Genomic DNA, 24,044 nt, shown 5'->3' on the forward strand with positions numbered 1-24,044 from the left:
TCATCCCCAGCATTTTCCGAAATTTATTGTTTATTGATCGATTAACGATTGGCTATCGCAAAGTGAAGCGAGGCGCAGCTGTGCGCAGTGACGTCATCGCTACGCGAGTTTTTGCGAGCGCTAAGCGGGGAAACGAAAAGCTTTAACAGCTAGCTCCGCTCTTAAAAATTTATTACATTCGAGAGTTAGCAAAGAACGGGGTACGAAATGCAGCTAATGTGAAACCTGGGGAAGTGCGAAGCAGTGATGCGCCGGTGTTGGAGTAGCACTACAGCCCGGGCGATTTCACGCGCGACGGACATCGACAGCCCGGGCCCCTAAAGTGCTTCGCACTTAAAATACCGCTCATAAGCACGCCGGCTGGGCTTTCTATTGCCATTGCACTACACACTGAGCGCTCACGCGAGCGAGCACGTGAAACATGCAACAAGTCAAGCGGCACAAGACAAGCGAAGCGGAAAAAAACAATCGAAATAATGCTTGGCGAAGATCACACAACCGAAGTGCGGCCGGCCTACTCTCGCAAGGATCACAGTCCAAAATGGCGGCATAGTATGTTCTGACGCTAGGCGTCGCCCGTCTTGGGCAATGGCGCTACTCAAACGTCGGTTTGTGAAAAGGTCTGTATAAACCTAGTTTTTGCCCGCAACAGCGCTCCGAGCGGGGGCGCTGTGAGCGCGCGACCGGATAGCGGACAATAAAAAAGATTTACAGATACTTGGGAATATCTGTGGGAACGCAGCGACAAATCTAGGCCTTAAGTTTAGCACAGAGAAATCAGGGATTATGATCTTTAATGAACACACGAGTAACTTCGTGGGGTCAATTCAACAGCAAGTAATACCCATAGTGAAGCAATATAAGTACCTCGGCGTACATATGAACGAAGGAAAGAATTACTCAAGCAACCAGCAAGATAATCTGAAAATAAAGGGTAAGCGGAATGCAGCAATAATGAAACAGAGCACTGTGGGGCCACAATAAGTATGAGGTGGTGCGTGGAATCTGGAAAGGAGTAATGGTGCCAGCGCTAACATTCGCAAATGCCATTATATGCTTAAAATCGGATATATTGGCAAGTTTGGAAGTTAACCAAAGATCAGTAGGCCAGTTGGCTTTGGGAGCACACGGTAACACGACAAATGAGGCAGTGCAGGGTGACATGGGTTGGGCCTCTTTTGAAGTCAGAGAAGCACAAAGCAAAATTAGTTTTGAAGAAAGGCTCAGGAACATGGATGAAAATAAATGGGCGGCTAAAGTGCACAAGTATCTCTACATGAAAAGCGTGGACACAGAATGGAGGAAGAGGTCAAGGAAGTTGGCAACCAAGTACAGGATAATCGAAACTGTAAATAGACAACCAGGGGTCATCAGAAAGAAAGTGAGAGAAATAGAGACCGTGAATTGGATGCAAAGAATGGAAACGAAAAGGACAATGGAGATTTACAAGAATGAGAAGAAAGAAATTAGAAGGGAAAATCTGTACGATAACACAAAGGGCAGTGCCTTGCTATTTGAGGCTCGAGCCGGTTGCCTAAGGACGAAAACATATCGGAACAAATATTCGGAATTAGATGAGACATGTGTATGCTGCAGTAAAGATCCAGAGACCACTCAGCACATCCTAATGGAATGCGACGGGATCCACCCAGCGAGAACCGTAGGTAACGTGCAACTCCCAGAAGCGCTTGGGTTTAAAGTGGAAGGAAACATAAACAGATCAGCCGTAGAGATCAGCAAGAGACGATTAGAGTACTGGTGGAAAAAAAGTAGGGAAAAGATGGATGCGACCTGATCTCTTAAAATCATAGGCAGCGGTACAAGGTAAATTTTTGAAAAAGAAAAATATTGAGAGGTATAGAAAAATGCTAGATAAAGAACATGTATAGTATACCTGATTAAATCAAGCAGGCTAGGTGACTATTTGTCGCCGCCCCGTTTCACAGGGGATGCCAATAAATCATCATCATCATCATCGGATCAGAATGTGCAGCGTATCGGCTCCGCCGTTTTTCGCACGGAACCGCTAGCCACCTCTTCGGACCCCCTGGATACCTTACCCCCGTCTCCGGAATGAGATTCGGTTCATGTGGACATCACGCTTTGGCAAGTGGACCCATTTTACGACTTTCACGAGCGTTTCACATCTCGACGCCGGTGGCGGCCCAGCTAGGCCTACTGGCTATGGCGCATCCCGGCAGAACGGGCAATCGACCCCGAACTACTCCCGCACCTGAGGCGGAAGCCGGTTACGACCCCCACGGCATGCTGTGGACAACCATCCAAACCTCGGACAGCAGACCGGAGCTGCCCCAAACCTTTAAAAGGCAAATATTAAGTCAACGTGGAATGTTAAAATACGATCACAGATACCTCGAAACGGTTGTTTCGTGCAAATTTAAGAAGACTTATTTTATGAGAAAATTGCGTCTGAAGCGTCCGTGTACCTATAGCGCAATTTCAAATCGCCCGCCTTCCCGAGCGAGGAGTGGTGTGGTCATGGTCTCATAGTGACGTTACAGTAGTGACGTTATGCCGCCGGTGAGAAAGCGCCGCCCGCAGACGGCGCTGCGACTTTTTTGCGGAAAACGCAGACGCGCGGCCAGAAACAGAGCCAGGAAGAGCCGACGGCAGTGCGAAAAAGCGTGCGCCGCATTGTAAACATGACGACGCTCGTCGCAATTGACCTCGTTGACGACACTGACAACCAGGGGCGTAGCCAGGGGGGGGGGGGGGGGGGGGGGTGCGGATGGGGCTTCATCCCCCCCCCCCCTTCCCACTGAATTTTTTTCGTGCTGGCATGCGCCGCCGACCGAAACAACCACCGCGGCGCCGGGAATCATTCTGGATTTTGCCTACACTGTCTTTTTTGCGCTCGAAAAGACATTGCGGCAGGAACATTGCAAACTCTGAGTGGATTTCGTGGCAACGCTCTTCCACCTGGAGTCATGTAACGCAAATAGCCCCATCCGAGCACAAACGTTAAGGGCTTTTCGATAGCGAACGGGGGCGTTGCGGCATTTCGCAGCGGCTGCGATATCTACGCATGAATTTCAATTCTGAATCTTTATGGGTATAAAGTTCTCATAAACTATTGATGCGAAAGGTGCACTCACATTTCCAAAGGCGTGCTTTCCATTTTCATTTCTGTAACTTTATGGGTTTAATGTTCTTGTAAAACTTGGCCAATCTGCGCGCACTAGAGCCCTCGTGTCCAAGCCGTTCCAGAAATGGAAGCACGCGCTCGCAATCTTCCACAATACTAAGTATCACCGTGACTATCAGCTGGCAGCTGATAATTTTCTTCAAACATTTTCAGGAAGCGCGCCCAATGTAATCGATCAGCTGGACCAGGGCAGGCAAACTAAAATAAGAGAAAACAGTAGAAAGTTAACGGCAGTTCTTTTTTGCGGGCGACAAGGTCTGGCTCTCCGTGGCCATTGGAACAGTCGTCCTATAGATTTAAGCAAAGCCCCCGCTGAAAATACTGGTATTTTCAGAGCGCTTCTTCGCATGTGAGCTGATTGTGGAGATACACATATGAGGAACCATTTGGAAAGTTGCCCCAGTAATGCCTCGTATTTGAGCCCAGATGTACAAAACCAAATTATAGAAATTTGTGGTGAAATTATTAAGGAAAGCCTAAATGCAAAAGTAAACGCTGCAGACTGCTAATCCATATATTTGCTGGCGAAACGACGGATGTTGCTGGAATCGAACAGCTTGCTATTTGTGCAAGGTACCTAATCAAGGATGCGAACGACATTGAAGGAGTGTTTTTAGGTTTTAGCACCGGAATAAAAGCCCTTTCTCACTGCGGCTGCAGGTTCTATGTGAATGTGTACAAACTGCTGAAGATTCTAGTCACCCTTCCAGTGACCACTGTCAGCGCAGAGATAATAATTTTTAACATGAGATTACTAAAAAAACTACTTGCGCTCTACAAAGTCTGCAAAACGCATGGTTAGGCTGGCGCTTCAATACGCCCACAGAGACGTTGGCATCAACGTGTCCGAAGTCGCTAAACTTCCTCGATGAGTGCAGTTTGTCCATTACATAGCGAAGCAGCAAAAATCAATGCAAGTAAGGAGTTCTGTTCCTTCCGGTCCATAAAATCGTAATTATGATAAGGTATGACTGTTCATTAGCTTTTATAATCGCAGGAATATTCAGAGTTTGTTCTAACAGTTAGCATCGTGATCAAAATTATCATGCGAATACGAAAATTACAAAGACATCAATCACAATTTTTGACCGACCTGGCTCATTGAAAGCCCGGCCCACGCGGCGTTTCCCAACAAACACACTCGGATATTGGGTAGTTCAACTTGCCGCATCATCTGTGGCTTTCGTTTAGCCTTTTCCTTTCTTTATAGCTACCTGCTTTTACTTCTTTTTTGAACCGAAGCAATACCCTTCTTTAATTTTGGGTGCAGAATATTTGTTGCCGCTCTGCAGGCAGTTAAACTACACATTTTCGTGCTGATTTCTGCATTATTCCTCTATTATTCTACCCATATGGTGCTGTCGCCACCACCACATGGCCCAAGTACATATCACGATTTCTGCGATCATAGTTTTGTGCTTGCCTGGATCGTCTGTCTTTGTATGCGTAAAGTTTACTATCCGTGACTGTGCAACATGTTTATTTGCCTTGCTTGACGCATTATATACAGTGGCGTTTGCTTAAATGCGTAGATTTATTGGAGACTTATACGTATATTTAAATATCTTGTGGCGAGGTTTTGTGTATACAAGCAGTGAACTTTGTTTCCAGCGACACTTATTTGGCCTTTATCAAGTTGTGTCTTCGCATTTGTATATTCCATTCTATTTTCGCATTTGTAATGTATATTTTGCAGAACTCCTGCTTTTTATGTGTACTCAATGTTGAAACTATAATCCCGGTGTAATTACAAGACCGGTAACGCCTGCTCCTACGCAATCTATTGCAACAAAGGACAGCGTCATTGAGGTTTTTCCCTGGCCGTTGCATATGTACAAAAATGTAAACAAGGTTCTTCAATGACAAACATTCATCAAAATATTTGTCAACTTGTTCTTTTCATGGCGTTACGTTTTTCATATCAGCTGCATGCACTGATTTGCTGCTTTCGAACTGATATAGTTCTAAGTTCGTGTGATATTTTTCTTACTTAATAAATAGACAAAAAAGCGTGGAGGAATTGATATCAGTTATTTCTGCCACAATGTTTGGGACATAGGAATATATTCTTGAATGAAAAAAGACATTGTTCTTGACAGTGCTGAGCGTTGAATAATTCGTTGCATCATCTAATAGAGAATGGCATTGGCAATGGCAATGCAGGTATTATTCATGTGTTTGATCCCTCGACAAATTCTGTAAGGAGGGGGCCGCGCTGCAATGTGAGCCCCCCCCCCCCCCCCCCCCCAAACAAAATTTCTGGCTACAACACTGCTGACAACGACACATTGGGACGTGACGCTGGGCTCGATTTCAGCGATTTAAGCTCCGATGAGCGTGCCATGCTGCTGAGGGCTCTCGCAGCCGGCATCGTTGCGTACTACGACGGCGGCCTCGACATCGGCTCTTCCGAGCGCGACAGCACTCCAGCAATGCGACGTCGCGCGGACCGTTCGGGCATCCCGCGAAATCACATAGACGTTGTGCTGCTCGAAATTTCAAGTGCGAGTTTAGCGAGCCAGTAACACCAGCGCAGCACTACGCGATGTTGGAACTCGTAAGCGCGCGGCGCAGAGTCGATCGAAAACGAAACATTTACACCACCCATGTCGTTTTCAAGGGTAACGCCAAAAAGTTCTATTTTCTAAGAATCTAATAGAAGCAGACAAGAAGCATTTGATTCCATCTTATCTCGACCGGTATGATCTTTTTAATGATCTTTTTAGTCCGAATGGTTGAGTACTAATGACAATTTTTTTTTGAGGAGTGCCTTCGTCATCGGCTAAGTACCTGAATGTCTCTGGGGAGTCCCTTATCGTGTCCTACATTTAGCAAAATTTCTCGATTGCTAAAGCTCTGTTGGCGATTATATTGACGCCTTAGACGTTCTAGAGCATTGCTCTATCACTCTACCTTGACTTTTATTTGCCTTTAGTGTCCCTTTAAGCGCTTGCTGCCGCAGTGGCAAGACGAGAGCGGGCGAGCGGCGCAGCAACGGCAGCTGCTGACGCGGCAGCTCGAACCTCAGAGGTGGTCATAGCGCTAGAAGACACGGACAAGAACGAGAGAACAAGACGAGCGCTAGTCCTGTTCTCTCGTTCTTGTCCGTGTCTTCTAGCGCTATAACCACCTCGGACGTATCTGACCAACTAGCCCAAAAAGCCATACTTGTAGCTCGAACCTGTTCTACAACGCTCCCGCCGCCTGCGACGCGTTCTGCGGGCCTGCAGCAGGGGAAGAAGAAACCCACGTGGCAACCTCTGCCGAAACCGAAAACAACGGATTTCGTTGTCTTTCTGAAACCGCGGACTCGATTGTCCCTCACCAACGTCCCCGAGAACGGAGCCGGAAGCGCGCTCATCGCCCACCTTGGAGCAAACACCAACCGGCTAGTCACAGTAGTGATGGTGCGGGGCGAAAACCTCATCCTGGCCTACACCCGAAACCCGCTTAATTATTGCGGACGAACTGATTGGTGAACTCACAGTTCCCTCCTCTGTCGGTCCGGTGCCCCTTGTCGGGTACCTACGCGCGGATTCCCAGGACTCTTGCTACGGAGTGGTGACAGTGCGTAGTACTGACTCCGAAGCCGAACTTCAAAAACGCCTCTACAGGCCGGAGGGCGAGATCCTCCACATCCGGCGATTAGGCACCTCTAACAAGGTGAGGCTGACATTTTCCGGCAAGGTGCAGCCCAGGTACGTCATCTACGACGCCCTGCTAATCCCGGTACAGCCGTACCAAAAGACAGTACCAGCATGTAGCCAGTGCGGATCTGTTGGGCACTGTCCCGACGCCTGCCCTGGCCCTAAGCCGGACCTCTGCGGCACCTGTGGCAACACGGTGCCACTCATGGGTGGCAGAACAAAGTGCGCTATTTGTGCCGGACACCACGCCACCGGGAACTTGAGCTGTAAGGAGCGCTACAGAGCGCCACCCCCCAAAACGCCCACCCCTCTACTGGAGAGCCAACCCGGCTCCACGAAACGCAAAAGCCAGCGACCACGGAAGCCGACGCCGCCCGCCACCCGGGCTTCACAGCAGGGGACTCTCCTGCCACCAAACCTCCTCCACACCCGCATCCTGAAGTGGGGGCCCCCGCGCCTTCCAAGCGAGGCCCCACTCCGCCGGTACTTCCCACCGAGAGGTCTCCATCGAAGCAGTACCCACCTGCCTCCCCCACATCGCACCCGCTCGGACTCCAGCCTGCTGCCCAAGGGGAACTCACATGGGCTGCTCGCATCCGACCAAGACCTTTTTAGCTATGCTAACAAATATTTCATACTGCCGCTTTAAGTTTAGTGTTGTCATGCACAAATCTCATGACAACACTTCACCCATCAAGATGTGAATGCCCTAAAAATGTTAAAAATGCCTCCCTTCCACAGCAATACGAAGCATAAACCGCTCTCACGTCGAGTCGATAACTCTGCGTGGTACGACAATTGAAATTTGGAGTCGGATATCTGGGAGCACGGACACGCTAGAATAATTCTTCCGACTGATACTGTGTAGAAACTCGACTGTCTCTAAGTTTTCAATACAAAGATACCCACTTACTGCAGTCAACAAAAAATAATTGTTCAATTTTAGTTAATTGGGCTGCTCACAGCGATAGTTATCATCTCACTTTGTTCCCCCCTGGCCAAATAACTTATTTGTACCGGTGTTCTTCGCGTGCCTCCCAGTGCCTAATTGTAAGAAAACCATAAAGCTTAGTTTTGAACACCCTGTATTATCAGGCACAGCCGCCATGCACATGGCTGTATTGGGTAACGTCCTTTTCCTATAAGCTCGGAGAAACCGATAACTGGCTTCGCTATAGGGCTTCTTCCTCTTTCTGGGGGTTTCACGAGCCAAAATCAGTTCTGATTATTAGGTACGCCATAGTGGAAGGCTCCAGATTAATCTTGACCACCTGGGTTTCTTTAACGTGCGTTACAACGCAAGCACACGGGCGTTTTTGCATTTCGCCTCCATCGAAATGCAGGCGCAGCGGCCGGAATTCGATCCCGCGATCGCGTGCTCAGCAGCGCAACGCCTGAACTGACTGAGCCACCGCGGCAGGCTACAGGTGTTGCTCTAGCCGTATAAAACTTGGGTTTGTCGTGAGCAGAAACGGTGAATTTCGGTAAATAAGAAAGGCTACTATCATCATCATCATCATTGACAGAAGCTGACCCCCCCCTCAGAAAAAACCTGGATCCGCCCCTGGATGCAACGGCCACTACCTCATATGGCCGAGGCTGATCGGCAGCCTGTCAGTTTGACTGCAACCCCGGATAATAGACCCAGAACGAGCAGCGGAGCGCCTATGGACCTCTCTGCTCTACTGGGGGGCCACTCAAAATTCTAATCCCCAAGATGGCGGGCCACGGCTTTAAATCACGCCGCACCCGCGCTAATGCGGACCCTCTTACAATCTTTCAGTGGAATTGCCGGGAATTTCGAGCCCGTACTAATCGGGCTGCTCTCCGGCTCCACCTAGAAACCTATCCCGATTTACCCGCGGCAGTGGCTCTGCAGGAGCCGGGCGAGCACGCCGCCCTTACAAATTATACTGTGTATCAAAGGGTCGCACAATCCGCAATATGCGTGCACCGAAATTACACCGCCAACATGTTGGATCTAAAATGCGACCCGCCTTACTCGTATGCTATGGTGAACCTCCTCCCACTTAGGAAGCAGGACCCGTCCATACACATTCTTAACATTTACAGTTCACCCAAACTGCCCAACATAACTTACACCGACATTTTTAGCAAAGCACACGCGGCTGCAGGCAAGGAACCACTAGTCAAAGTAGATGACCTTAATGCCCCCAGCACCCTTTGTGGTTACCATCGGGAGCAACGACGCTGTAGAAAATTGGCGGAACTGATTTCTACCATGGGATTTGTACCCTCCTGACGGACCCTACGCTCCCAACACGCATTGGCAACTCTGTGACTCGCAACACATGTCCCGACTTCACACTGATCAAAAACATCAGTCACGCAGATTGGCTCAACACCGAGGAAACCCTCGGCAGCGACCACTGCATTGTCCTCACCACAATACGAACACGCCGCCTTACACGTCCTTACCAACAGGCGAAACTTCCCGACTGGACAAATTCCGATCGGAGTACACCAATTCGATCGCCATACCCCACCAGGGCTACGCCACCTGGTCTCAACACCTCGTGTCGTCACTTCGTCACACCGAGCAGACGGTTCAGCTCTCAGAGGCCATAGCTGCAGTGGACAACCACCTCCTGCACCTCTGGAAGGCTCGGCACAGCCTAGTCCGCCGATGGCGCCTATAGAAACACAACCGAAAACTCAAACTACGAATCGCAGCCCGCGATTCTAACTGGGTGGAACGCTGCAACACTGCCGCTACGTAGATGCCAAGTCGTAACTCCTGGCGTCTTTTCAGGGCTCTCATAGACCCTAGCCCAACACGCACAGAAACACAAAAACACTTACAGCGTGCACTTCACGCATACACGTGAGACGCGGAGAAATTGGCACAAGCGCTCAGAGATAAATATCTCGGTCGCCAACAGGACCCCCTCGGACCGGCGTACTCCTATGCAGGCACGAGGAACGCTGACCTGGATCGTTGCTTCCAACTCCACGATCTGAAGGCGGCCCTGTTCAGAATGAAAGGAGGAATGGCGTCAGGCAGGGATCGAGTGACGGTTAGGCTTTTAGTCAACCTCTATGACTCGGCGTACCTTCACCTACTCGACTATTTCAATCAGATCTGGGAGGGGCGTGAGCCCCTACCGATTGATTGGAAAACGGCCTTGGTTACTTTCATAACGAAACCAGGCAAATCCATTTACATCGAGAATCTCAGACCCATTTCATTAACCTCCTGTGTGGGGAAACTTATGGAAAGCATGGTCCGAGATTGGCTCTCTGAAAATCTGGAAGCCCAACACACCTTTGCGGACAATATGTACGGTTTTCGCCCACATCGCTCAGCACAGGACATTCTCCTGCAACTACACCGAGACGTTATCGAACCATTGAACACCCTAGTGATGACAAGGTAGTCCTCGCCTTAGACCTCAAGGAAGCTTGAGGTCTAAGTCACTCATGACATCATTCTTATCCACCTCTCACAAACTGTGGGCATAATGCTTTCAGGTATGCTCGCCAATTCCTCATCGAACGGCAGACATACGTCCGTATTCAAGACAAGGAGCATGGCCCGTACTCCCTCGGTACGCGAGGAACACCACAAGGAGCGGTCCTCTCTCCTCTCCTGTTCAACCTTGCCAAGGCTCACCTCCCCCCCATTGCTCAATGACGTCCCAGGCGTGCAGCACGCTCTGTACGCTGACGACATGGGCAACCCAGGAATCTCTTGGCAGCATCGAGACGTGCCTGCAACAAGCAGCGTCGGTAGTAGACGCCCGTCACTGTGGTCTCGAATGCTCACCTGCCAAATCCGAATACGTGCATCTTTGCCCCAAAACAACGGACACCACACAAATCGAACTTTCCCTGCGTACCGGGCCTGTCCCAGAACGTGATGAAATCAGCGTCCTTGGGCTCTTCGTCCCCACACACCGCAAGATCGATACCACCCTGCGTAAACTGTGCACGGTAGGGGATCAGGTGGGCCGTTTGGTCCACCGGGTTTCTTACTAACAGGGAGACCTCCGGAGCAGGGATGCTCTCCGCCTCGCCAACGCTTTCGTGACCAGCCGGATCATGTATTCGACCCCCTACCTGCATCTGCGTAAATGCGACGAGAATACACGCGACTGTGTACTCTGCAAAATCTACAAACACTTGACCTCGCCATCTCGACACCTAACCAACGCCTCCCAGACCTGGGCAAGACAAACACATACGGGGAACTTAAAGGGGCTCATCTCAACAAGCAGTACCTGCGACTTGGTACGTCACAGGCTGGGAAAGACCTCCTACACCGTTTACACATCTCCCACACCTGCACTGTAGAAGACGCGACCACGATCCCTGAGGACTGGGGTGGTGGCCTGATCATTCCGCCTCTGCCCCAAAACATGACTAAGGGGACCCACGATGGTAGGCGTATAGCACGGGCTAACGCCCTACAGCAACAGTATGGCTCACGCACGGGGATCTTCTACACGGACGCATCCGGCCCGCATCACGGCGAGTGGTACAAGGCCGCTGTTCACCAAAACGTACCTATTCAAGGGCTCACTTTACGAGCACGCGACATCACACACGCGGAGGAAGTCGCCATAGCACTCGCCGCAGCGGACCCCGCATCTCCGATCATCATTACCGACTCGCGGAGTGCGCGCCAAAATCTCATCCGGGGTTGCATCAGTGAACGCGCAGCCCAAATTCTTAAACGATGCTGCTATCTAGATCGCCCGAACCCGCGTACCCCTGGCCATACAAAGCTAGGTATAAACGAGGCTGCCGATGCCTCAGCCCGCGCACTAAATTACCGGGATCCGCCTCGCACTCCATCGACTGATGTTCCAGCACCCAATCCGGCTACATACTTCAAAGAAATCACGGCCCTGCACAAATCGCACAGGCTCAGATTCCCATCCCCGGCATCGGGCCCAAACAAGACGGACGAGGCGCCGTCTCCTCCGTCTCTACACCAACAGGGTGTCGTGCCCGGCAATACTCAAACACTTTAACAGACATTCTACGGGGCCTGCTCATGCCTTTCGCATGGTGTGGGCCTGCCCCTCAAACCCTGCGGTCCCGCCACACCCCTTCCCATTCTCCCCTACCCGACAGAGCTGGGAGGCTACCCTGCTCGGCTGCTCGACCCTGGAGGATGAACGCGCCCTAGTGGCCCGAGCGCGTGCTGCAGCAGAAGCCACAGGGGTCCCAGACTAGGGACCCCTCCTACATTTTGTGAGGGGCTGGCCCTTAAGGCCGTCCTCTACTCTCTCCTGCCATCACTCAATAAAGTTTTTCACCACCACCACAGAGCGACGACATATCTGAATTACTGATACCATCACGAGCGCGAGTTAGCGCTTGCGAAGCCGGCTGTACTTCGCTTTTTCTTTCTTTCTTTTTTCAATTTGTCGCTGCTTAGTTTGGCAGTTTTCCGCCAGAAGGCATATTCCGAAATACAGCAAAAGGGAAGAGAAATGCGGCCATAATGAAACACAGAGCGCTATGGGGATACAATAGGTACGAAGTGCTCCGGGGTATGTGGAAAGGTGTAATGGTTCCAGGGCTTACATTTGGAAATGCGATTATTTGCTTGAAGTCAGGGGTACAATCAGGACTCGATGGCAACCAAAGGTCAGTGGGACGCCGCGCGTTGGGCGCCCACGGGAAGACTACTAATGGAGCTGTGCAGGGTGATATGGGCTGGGCAAATTTTGAAGTAAGGCAGGCTCAGAGTAAAATTGATTTTGAAGAAGGACTGAGATGGAAAAGAAAAGCTGGGAAAGAGGAAGACAGTAGATGGGGTGCAAGAGTGTTCAGGTATTTGTACAGGCAAAACATTGACTCACAGTGGAGGTACTAGGAAGCTTACCAGCAAATATGCAACCGGTATGGCCAGCAACACGGCAACAAAGAACGTTAAACGCAAAGTGAGAGAGGCTGAGACAAGGTTATGGGTGGCGGCAATGGAAAAGAAACCTGCTATGACCAACTACCTCAAAGCAAAAAAGGAAATCAGAAAAGAAACAATTTATGAAAACTTAAAGGGAAGCTCCTTACTTTTCGAAGCGAGATCAGGATGCCTTAAAACGGGCAGTTTTAAAGCGAAGTACACCAAGGACGAAGCCTCCTTAGCTTGCTGTGGTAAAGCTAGAGAAACGATGGAACATGTTTTATTGGAATGTCAAGAAATCTACCAAGCTGCAAGTCTAGGCTCCTCTGACCTCCTTGAAGTCCTTGGGTTCAGGGATAGCATGGGCAAAGTAAACATGTCAGCTGTACAGATCAATAAGAGGCGGTTGTAGGTTTGGTGGCAGAAAAGTAGGGAGACCACAAATAACGGAGACGCACAGAAACAGAGTTCCCAGTAATTGTTCTAAAAGGCTGATGCCTGGAATTCTTTGTATTTGCATGTTTCTCAAGAAATGTCGCAGTTTCGCTCGAAAGGCGAAGCATCAATTGCGGTAGCAATAGTAGATAACTATTCGGAGTAGGGATAGTAGTTTTATCGGCTGCATAAACTTGGACACATTCGCTTGCTAACTGAATTAACAAGCGTGGTGTCAGCGCGCACAAGCAAACACGAATAGATCACACTGAATGACCGCAGACAACCACTGTCAAAACGCTGGTAGTAAGCGCAGCCGCCGCTGCGAGCGAAGGTTCGTGCGGTCTATCGCTTCAACGGAAACTGAGCGGCGAATGCACAGCGCTACAAAGGTCAGAGCCGTGTGGAGATCGCTTTTAAGAGACGGTGCGGGCGACCGCCGCAGCCAGGCAAAGTTTAGGCGAAGTTGTTGGCAGAGTAGAAGCTGCCCCCCCCCCTTCCTCCCGCGCTGCCTTCCTGCTTTCCTTCATTCGCGCGGGAGATTGAGTAGCCAGTTCCCCTGGCGCCCGGTTCCAAGATACGCATTTGGTGCCGCAGCACAGCGTCGCCCCACCTCCCTCCCTCCCATACCCCCACGGCATTTCGCGCGACGGAAGTCGCGTTTGCTTTCCGCCGTGCGTTCACTCTCCGTGATAGCGCGCGTCCCCCGCGCGCTTTCACTCGCGCATACGGCGCGCGAGTGAGAATCTCAGGCGACGGCGACGGCGACGGCAGAAATCCGCTTGAAGTGCCCATATAATTGCTATCGCAATAAAATAAAGGTAGGACATTAGGCAAAATAATAACAAGAGCTTGGTGGCGCACCCCACCACCCCGTTTCAAAGGGGACGCTCATAGCAGCCATCCATCCATCGTCACTCAGTTACGGTTCTTGTTTGGCTTCTTTCTATCTGCAGCAAATATTTTGTACCAACAGTAGCTGGCTCCATGGTTTTGTAAAATGCAAACATGCGTCCAAACATCTTTCTCGTTTAGATATCAAGTATTTTAGACAATAAACGCAGAGAACATGTTTTGCATGGTGATTACTGAGATATTACTAAGAAATATATATATAGTGAAGAAGACGCGCCTCCGTCCAGCGGCATCGCCAACGCCCGGCCCGCTCTGCTCGCGCAGTTGGTCGCTGGTGTTTTTGGAGACGGTGCTCTACGCTGCCTCGCCGTTCTTGGAACTCGTAGCGTCCTTGAAGGACACCGTCAATAAACTTCTTCTCAATATATATATATATATATATATATATATTTGCTCCATATAGAGAGTTTGAATGCATGCCGCAGATTTCTCTATTACCTGATTTATGACATGGATATGATCCATCGTAGAATATGCCTTCCTGAAGCCAGCCTGTTCTCTTGGTTGGCTGAAGTCAAGTGTTACCCTGACTATATTGGAAATTATCTTGTCGAATATTTTATACGATAGGGAAATCAAGCTAATGGGTCTATAATTCTTCAATTCTTTAACATCTGCCTTCTTATGGATGAGTATCATGTTGGCGTTCTTCTAGCTTTCTCGTACACTTGAAGTCGTGAGGCATTGCGTATGAAGGGCTGCAAGCTTTTCAAGCATGATATTTCCTCCATCTTTGATATCAAATTGACTATTATTCCATCTTCTCCAGCAGCGTACCCCCTGGCCATGTCTTTCAAGGCCCTTCTAACTTCATCGCTAGTTATAGAAGGAGCCTCTGTTCATCACTACTTCGAATGAAAGTAGCCTGGCGGCTCTGGGCACTGCACAGGTCAGCATAGAATTCTTCCGCTGCTTTTACTCTTGTACATCTTGTAACTGCAGCGCGCACACGAGAAACGAAGACAAAAACGTGAAAGTGACAGACAGGCGCTGACTCGCAACTCAGTTTATTTTGGAAGGAAATTACACACATATATATAAACCCAGTCTGACTAAAGTGAGCATGTGCAAGAGCATGCGGAAAAAAAAGAAAAAAAAACATTATCAAAAAATGTAAAACAGAACTTTTACCGATCTTAACATCAGGTGTTGCTCAAGAAGGCAAATTCTTTGTTAGTTAGGGTTATAGATGGTTCACTTACGCACATATCAGCACGCTTTTTGATATGAAAGGCCTCGATTATTTCCGGGTTAGTTTGTCTCTATGAGTAAACAAAATCATGGTGTCAGAATAGACAGGTTTACAATGACAGCTTTTGCAATGGTTGGCTAGGTGTAAGTGGTTATCTTTGTCGAGTGAATTTTGATGCTCTTTTCTTGTAAAACACACAAGCAGGGTGATCCATTTCGAGCCATTGTCACTGAGAGAAACACGTGGCAACAACAGATAGCATGCTTTATTCAGAAACAGCTTTCAACACTGAAGATTTATGACCCATTAGGTATTCCTAATTCTGAAGTGGTTGTCTCATATTTAAGAGAAGAAAATCCAGGGGGTTGTGGCGCTTTCAGTATCGATGTACAGGATTTATACTACTCGATTCCTCACGCAGAACTAATGAAAAGCGTCAAGATGTGCATTTGTGACGACAATGATGAAGTGAAGTTCAGAAACCATAGTGGAACATCTGTTGAAAAATTTTTGGAAATTTTGTCTCTTGATCTCAAATCGACATTTATCGGATGGGAAGGGGCTATGTATGTGCAGAATTCTGGGGTATACATTGGCTCGAAGGTTGCCCCAATCCTCAGCGATATTTTCCTTGCCCGAGTGGATAGAAACATTCACAGTGGCTTACTAGGTATAGTTAAAAAGGTTTTCCGATTTGTCGATGATTATTTAGTTATATATGATAAAGCAGAACGTGGCTGCAGTGTTATTAATGTTTTGAAAGTGTTCCGAGAATGTGGATTGGGCCTCAAATTTACCCTCGAAGTAGCAGAACATAATGAATTAAAATTCCTCGACCTAACACTGCAACTACGATCTGAACACACTTGCTGGATGTATACCCCTAGGTCAGCAAAACCAATTATTCACTACAGCTCAGGCCATTCAAAAATTGTCAAAAGTGGAATAGCAGTATCGTGCCTTAGGGCCTCTTTGTTCAAATTGTGCTTTCACACAATGAACCTGGGATTTTCACGTCAGATCGCAAGACTAAGATCAGTAGGATTCCCAGATCACATTATTTGTAGAGCAGCTGAAAAAATTATTAAGCTAATAAAAAATGTCGAACCAGGGCAGTCTAGAAGCAGAGATGACACGCAGAGAAAACGCATTGCTGTCGTGAACATCTTTTTTCCCACGGACTAAAAAACGTTGCCAGCAGGTTTGGTGTTGACGTTGTTTTCAGCGCCCCTGACAAGCTGCAACGAATATGTCAAGCGGTGTCTAAAAAAATTGATCAGACTAACAAGAATAAGTGTGTCTGCGCCTTAAAAGAAAATTCCAAACTCGTTAAATGCAAAGTTGGTGTAGTATACATGTTGCCACTAACTTGCGGTAATGTTTACATAGGCCAGACCGGCCGGTGTGTTAATACTCGTCTAAAAGAGCATCAAAATTCCCTCGACAAAGATAACCACTTACACCTAGCCAACCATTGCAAAAGCTGTCATTGTAAAGCTGTCTATTCTGATGCCATGATTTTGTTTACTCATAGAGAGAAACTAACACGCGAAATAACAGAGGCCTTCCATATCAAAAATCGTGCTGATATGTGCATAAGCGAGCCATCTATAACCCTAACTGACCAAGAATTTGCCTTTTTGAGCGCCACCTGATGTTAAGATACGTAAAAGTTCTGTGTATGTTTTTATTGCGATAGCAATTATATGGACACTTCAACCGGATTTCTGCCGTCGGCGTCGCCGTCGCCATCGCCGTGAGGTTCCGTATAGATAAAATCTTCGCCGCGCGCCGCATGCCCGAGCGGAAGCGTGCGAGGACGCGCGCTATCCACGGAGAGCGAACGCACTCTATCTCCCACGCGCAAGCAAGGAAGCGGGAAGCCAGCGCCGGAGAGAGCGGGGGGGGGGGGGGGGGGCGCACTTCTACTCTGCGAACAACCGCGCTCGTCTCGCCCGCACCGTCTCTTATCTCCACACGGCTCTGACCTTTATGCGCTGTGCATACGCCGCTCATTTTCCGTTGAAGCGAAGGACCGCACGTACCTTCGCCCGCTGTGGCGTATGGTCTTGGCGCCAGCGTTTTGACAGTCGTTGTCTGCAGTCATTCAGTGTGATATATTCATGTTTGTTTGTGCGCGCTCACACCACACTTGTTCATTCAGTTAGTAATAGTCGGGCCACATTTTCCAACGCGCACTACACATGCAATGCTCCTCAGATCGGCAGTGCAGCGCTACAGGTGTGTCCCTTCGCACGCGCTGCCCACGGGAAGCGCTTCTCATCAACACCACCGTTTCACACGCGCCTTCTCGTGGTCCTCGAGTCTCTCTTCATGTCGGTCTACTTACGCCGCAGCACACCTGCTTACTTAATCAGCTCATGTTTACTACAATTCATATTGCTACCAAAGCCGCTCACCTTACTTCGTATGACATTGCTGTGTTGCTATCGCATTCATTGCTTCGCCCTTAGGGCGAAACTGTGACATTTTTTGTTTCTCAAAGTGTCTTTATTATTTTTATTTCTATTCCGCATGCTCTTGCACATGCTCACTTTAGTCAGATTGGGTATATATATATATATATATATATATATATATATATATATATATATATGTAATTTCCCTCCAAAGATAAACTGAGTTGCGAGTCAGCGGCTGTCTGTCACCGTCGCCTGTTTCGTCCTCGTTTTTCGTGTGCGCGCAACAGTTTATTTATTCATATTACCCCACAGGCTCCAGTGGAGCATTGCGTAGGGGGGGTTACAGAAAAAAGGCAATAAATAAGGCATAAAAATAACTACATAGTAGGAAAAAACAAGTAAATTTGTACATTGGAAGGGGAAATAGGAACAGTGGTAATCATAAAAAAAGATATATTAATACAGAGTCAAGAGAACATATGAAGTTGGAATTGTTCACGAAATTTGGCAGAATCTTTTATTGAAATAATATCATTTGGAAGGTTATTCCATAGTGCGATGGCGCGTGGCAATGCAGAATTATTGAATGACTGTGTGCGGCCAAAAATGCACCTGAAGCTGCGATGATTATGAAGTAGACTAGATGTGCGAGAAGGAATTTCAAGTGACAAACGGCTGGACCACGAGTTATAGAAGTATTTATGAAAGAGGCATAGAAGGGCAACAGAGCGGCGGGAATCCAAGTCAGGAAGGGCAATATCACGTTTAATTTGGGTAATGCTAGATTGACGACTGTTATATTATTAGATTTTATAAAGTTATATTTAGATGTTATTATAATTAGATGTTATAAAGCGGGCAGCACGATTTTGGATGGATTCCAATTTGTATATTAGGTACTGTTGATGAGGAGACCAGATCGATGAAGCATATTCTAGTTGAGGGCGTACTAATGTTTGGTAGGCCTGTTGTCGAATGGTAGAGGGGGAAAGATGCAGATGACGACGTAAAAACCCTAAAGTTCTGTTAGCTTTAGCGCATATCTTCTCGATGTGAGTACACCAGGAAAGATTAGTACAGAAATGAACACCAAGATATTTGTAAGTAGAGCCACGAGGAACTTCAGCCGAACAGATTTTGTACGGGAACTTAAGAGCTGATTTCGCGCGAGTGAAGGAAAGTACGCAGCATTTAGATGTGTTAAGTGACATTTGCCAACGTTCGCACCACTGATTAACTAAGTGAAGGTCATTTTGTAAAGTTAAATGGTTACCATGACAATCAATGGCTCTGTAAATTACGCAGTCATCCGCAAAAAGTCGTATACAGGAAGAAATGTTTCTGGGTAAATTATTAATAAAAGTTAAGAAAAGAAGAGGGCCTAATACACTACCCTGCGGAACACCTGACGTTACTACTGAAGTGGAGGAGCTAAAGTTATTAACAGATACGAACTGCCACCGATTAGATAAGAAATTACGAATCCAGGATAACGTTAATGAATCGATCCTAAGAGCAGTTAATTTAGCTATTAGGCGACAGTGAGCGACTCTGTCAAAGGCTTTTGCATAGTCAAGGAAAATGCAGTCAATAAGTTTGCTATTATTCATGCCATTATGTAGATCTGACGTAAATTCCAATAGTTCAGTGTCACAAGACAATGCTTTACGGAAACCATGTTGATTTTGAAAGAAAAAGTTATTAGATTCAAGATGGTTGAAAATATGGGAGGCAATGATGTGCTCGAGAAACTTACAACAAATGCATGTTAGCGAAATGGGGCGGTAGTTACCAGGGAGAGTGCCTGTATCCATCTTTGAAAATCGGAATGACTGGCTATCTTCCAGTCAGCAGGAAGAAGACCAGTTGATAAATACTGCTGAAAAATGTGGTATAAAATCTGACTGGACAAGCTGACGTGTTTTTTAGGATTTTAGAATTGATATTATCAACACCGCACGATGTAGACACTTTCGAATCGCGTATTAGTTTCGAGATGCCATCAACACTAATACTTATAGGAGACATGAAGCGATAATTAAGGTCGGAGACACAGGTAATGGAGGAGCAGTCTTCATTAGTGAAAACAGAGCAAAAAACGAATTGAAAGTAGAAGCACACTCAGCTGCAGAGACAGGAACATTGTCGGCGTTATTTAATGTAACAGTATTACAGCCACGGTCTGGAGAAACAGCTCGCCAAAACTTTCTAGGGTTAGAGCGTAAAAGTGAGGACAGATCGGTGGAAAAATACTTCTTTTTCGCTTCAGATATTGCAAGACAGTAAGTCTTTAAACAATCTTTATATTTAGACCATGATGAAGGACATGATAGCCGTTTAGCAGAAGCGTATAACCTTTTATTTTTATTTCTGAGTGATCTAAGCGATTTATTAAACCATGGGTTATGTTTGTCGTTAGATATTGCGACTACCAGCTGGCAACTTCTGCAGAACGTCATTGAACTAGCCCCCAAAGCGATTGCCGTCCATTTCCTCGTGGCAGTCGCCTGTCTTTTGGCCTCGGAATATATCCAAGCAGCCGTCGACGAAACCATCCTCGCTGCCGATGTGCGTCACGATCAGGCGCTGACCTTTCCCAGAAGGTTGTTTTAGACCCGTCGTCAGGCCATTTGCTCGAGCTAACAGGCGTCCGCGCTTCTGCACCACGGTGTCTGTCCACACGATCGACCGAGTGTGTCCCGCCGTCACCCATGTCTCGTCCAGGTAGAAGATATTTCGGCCTTCCGCCCGGTAGCGCTCCACGTCACGGAGGTAGCGATTCCGCCAATCGGTGATGTTATCCCGGTCGATAAGCAGCGAGTTGCGGCTTCTCTTTTCGTGCTCGAAGCCGATCTCGGCAAGCAGGCGACGCACAGTACACCGCCTTAGTGATGGTAGTTCCATACGCTCCGAGAACTCGGTAGTTACCTTCTCGACCGTCGGTATCTCGTTGCGGCGAAAGAAATCGTGCACACATGATCTCAGCGCGCACAACGTGAAGCTGTCAAACTTCGCGCTGCGTCTCCTCTTCTTCGCATTGCGTGGGCGCTTTCGCGAGGGCGTCGTCAGTTTGCCACCCGAAAAATGCGAAGCTTTAACTTCCTGCCTCACCCTGAACACAGTCCTTTCGCTTACACCAAGCATGTCGGCGACAAACTTGCTCGTATCCTCCACGCTGCGTTCAGGCTGCCTGTTACGCCAAAACGTGTAGCAGTGGAAGATCATGTTGCGTGAATCGCTGTTCAGGATGTGGCCGCTCTTGTTCTTGCCAAGGCTCCTTGGTGGTGTGGTCATCGAGGCGACACAAGGCTCGTTCGGCAACAAAGGATCGCGTTCTGATGTCACCTCGCTGGGCTCCATGGCGGAAAACTGGCACGGAATGCCGCGCGCGATCGTTCGCGAACTCACGAGATCGCAGGTTCGCAACCGCGAAAAAAAAAGAAAAAAAATTAATTAAAAATAAGCCCAACACATTAAAAAAATAAGGTTGTGCAAACACACAAAAAGTATATATGAATCTTATGCCAGCGACTGCTACGCCCGGTGCCGTCGATCTTTCTCTGTAGCAGACGACGCACAGCGTTGTAGAACGCACGGAGTTATTTTTCTCTCGGGATCCGGCATGCGCGGTAGCATTTCAATCATGATAGTTTTACCAAACCACTCGTAAAGATACACAAATCTTATTTATACCGACAAATACGCGTTTTAGAAGCAGTCACATTTTTTTGAGTGGGACTATTTTTTTAGTCGCGGAGGAATTGGCTGCTGCGCTTCGGTCAACTGGGCGGGGCCTCCTCCTGTCTTCTAAAGTTGTACCCGACTATAGATAGATCTGGAAGAAAACGGCAGCGGCGGCCGTGGCGGTAGCAAAACAAATGTGAACAACTTGGACAGGCGCCTGAAAAAATTTTCCGGCCACTTTGGCCTTTCCGGCCGCTTTGGCCTTTCCGCCCGCTTGCCGCTTCCCAAGTGTGAACGTAGTCTGTGCGAGAAACGTCTCTTGTTTGCGATTGCGCCCCTACGGAAGGCTGGTAATTACTGTTGTGTTGTTGAATCCCAAACCAGCAATTACGGAAGACTGGTAATTGCTGTTTTGTTGTGCAATCCCAAACCAGCAATGTACGCACGAAGGGGTTGATGACAGCAGTGAAATTCCACCGACTCGCAACAGAATGCACGAAACAGACAGCCGACAAGCATGGATTACTGCTGTGCGCAGTACAGCGTAAGTAAACTCTTGTTGAAGGCACTGACAGTCCTCGTCGAAGTTCACGCGTCCTGAGAAATTGATTATGTGCACTATGCACTGAACAAGATCGGAGTTCATTCCTGCATCACTAGTACACCAATGAGTCGAGATTCTGTGAGGTACAAGGCCGCTTCCTATTTGCACCGGCGTAAGTGAAGCAGAAATGAGTTGCACGCACTACTTAAAATGCGTACACGTACCATATCTATGCTGTGCGGTGAAATATTCTGTACAATTGTGAATCTGTTGACGTAAAGGCAAATGACGGCTGCACGCTCGCACACAGAGGAAGAGACAGCGGCCCATGCACTTGCCGCAGGAAATGCAACCCTCTCGTATGAGGGAGCAGGGCGACGAAAGCTTTGAAAAAAAAAAAGCCTTAAGCGTTTTTGCGAGTATTTAAGTTTTCTAGCGCAAAGACGCAGCGAACAAGCTATTGCTATGGAAGTAGGTGGTCACACGTGCATTTTCACGTGTATAGCCGTCCTTGACTTGTGAAACGCACTTCGCCCCGACGAGGACGACGCCATCTACGCTTAACGGAAATTAACAATTAATTATGTCTTCTCAGATCGCGCGGGTAGTCTCAATGATGCGTTTTCGAAGACTGGTCCATTCAGTGGCGCGATGAGAGACCGTTGCTCCAAACGCCCACTGTACCTGTCGTACTTACTGTATTTACTGAGCTTACTTTAATTTTTACTTCATTTCTTCACAAGCACACGCACGCACGAGTGGGGGGGGGGGGGGGGGGGCGTCCCATGTGTTTGATATACATGCATAGAGTCTGCTTAAACTACCGATATTTATTATCGATCACGTGACGTAGAGGCAAGCAGATGCTTGCCTCCCCCCCCCCCCCCCCCCCCCGACAAAGATTTCTGGCGACAGCTATGTCACAAGCTAAGCTAACACGGTGGGTGAAGTTCATGTGACGTGGTGCACTGGTGTTATGGCAGCAAACATGTTTCGATATTCGCTAAATGGGTATCTGCATCCGTGACGTTACGGGCAAACCATCTAGAAGTAAAAGCACCAGAGCCCGCTTTTGGCTCGGGGTCTTGCTCCAATTATTTTTTATACGTTCTCGCATACTTAATTGGCCCACTTCCTCATGTTTGGATTCTCCTTTCTGAGGAGGATCCGATCTTACGTCCAACCTATCGAAATGAATCTCGAATGCAAGCACGAACAAACATTCATCTAGCAGGAGAAGGAAAATGGCAGTAAAGCTTCGCGCAAGATACGTGGAGTAGGTCGAAAGCTGTGCCCGGCGAGACATACTTCACCCAGAATTAAGACATGGCCATGAACACACTGGGGCTTGTCATCCACCCATGCTAGAGCCCCGTGTCGGGGCTCTATTCTGGACACGCATGGCGGCTGCACGGCCGCCATACGTGTCGCTACAGTTTATTAGGCGAAACGTCAAATTTGCGTCACGTTACGAAAGCAAAACGGGGTCATCAGCGCCATTTTGTAAGCGTCGCGCCTACGTCACGCCTCGAAGAAAATGGCGGAATGTCCAGAATAGCGGCTCAGAATAGAGCCCCTGGACACGCATGGCGGCTGCACAGCCGCCATTATCCTCCATCTTGGCTATCTCATTGGCTGTCCAGAGGTCACGTTTTTTGAAATTTGAGCCGGGAAACGGAAGTTTTGCAAAATGCAATTTTGCGTTTTCATCAGAATGACGAAACGCGACGTAAAGCAGCAGATTGTATCGACTAACACTTTTTTGTGGTCCTTGGCACCTATATTGCGACTTTAGCGCTTTAAAAAGAAAGTGGACGGTAGCGTGCAGAAGCCCGTGCAATGCATCTGCAATTTCGTGAATATGTGGTGGCGATCCAAGATAGCCGGTATGTCAGCTTGTTGATTGGCTGAAGGAATATACCGTGAGGAGCGTCACAAGAAGGGCCGTTTCGTAAACGTCAATTTGACGTTGCGTGACGTTGCGCGGGGCCGCCATTGCAGAGATTTTCCACCATAATTTGTGGTGCGACGAGCGGCGCGAATTATGGTAATGAGCGGCCATATGCAATAGCAGTCGAGAGGCATGCGTATTGTCGAATTTTCCCTGGCATTTGGGGCGATGAAAATCTTTTGTTCATAACGCGTGCTCTTAGCATTTGC

The 24,044-nt window shown here is 48.2% G+C and overlaps 1 protein-coding gene across 1 annotated transcript in view; it reads right to left on the bottom strand.

The window, feature by feature from the left end:
- The window catches only part of LOC125941549 (uncharacterized), a 173,837-nt gene that overhangs the window by 79,484 nt on the left and 70,309 nt on the right, over positions 1–24,044 (bottom strand). The window lies entirely within an intron of this gene.

The sequence above is a fragment of the Dermacentor silvarum genome, chromosome 11 (genome assembly GCF_013339745.2).
Source record: "Dermacentor silvarum isolate Dsil-2018 chromosome 11, BIME_Dsil_1.4, whole genome shotgun sequence".
Classification (NCBI taxonomy): Eukaryota; Metazoa; Arthropoda; class Arachnida; order Ixodida; family Ixodidae; genus Dermacentor; species Dermacentor silvarum.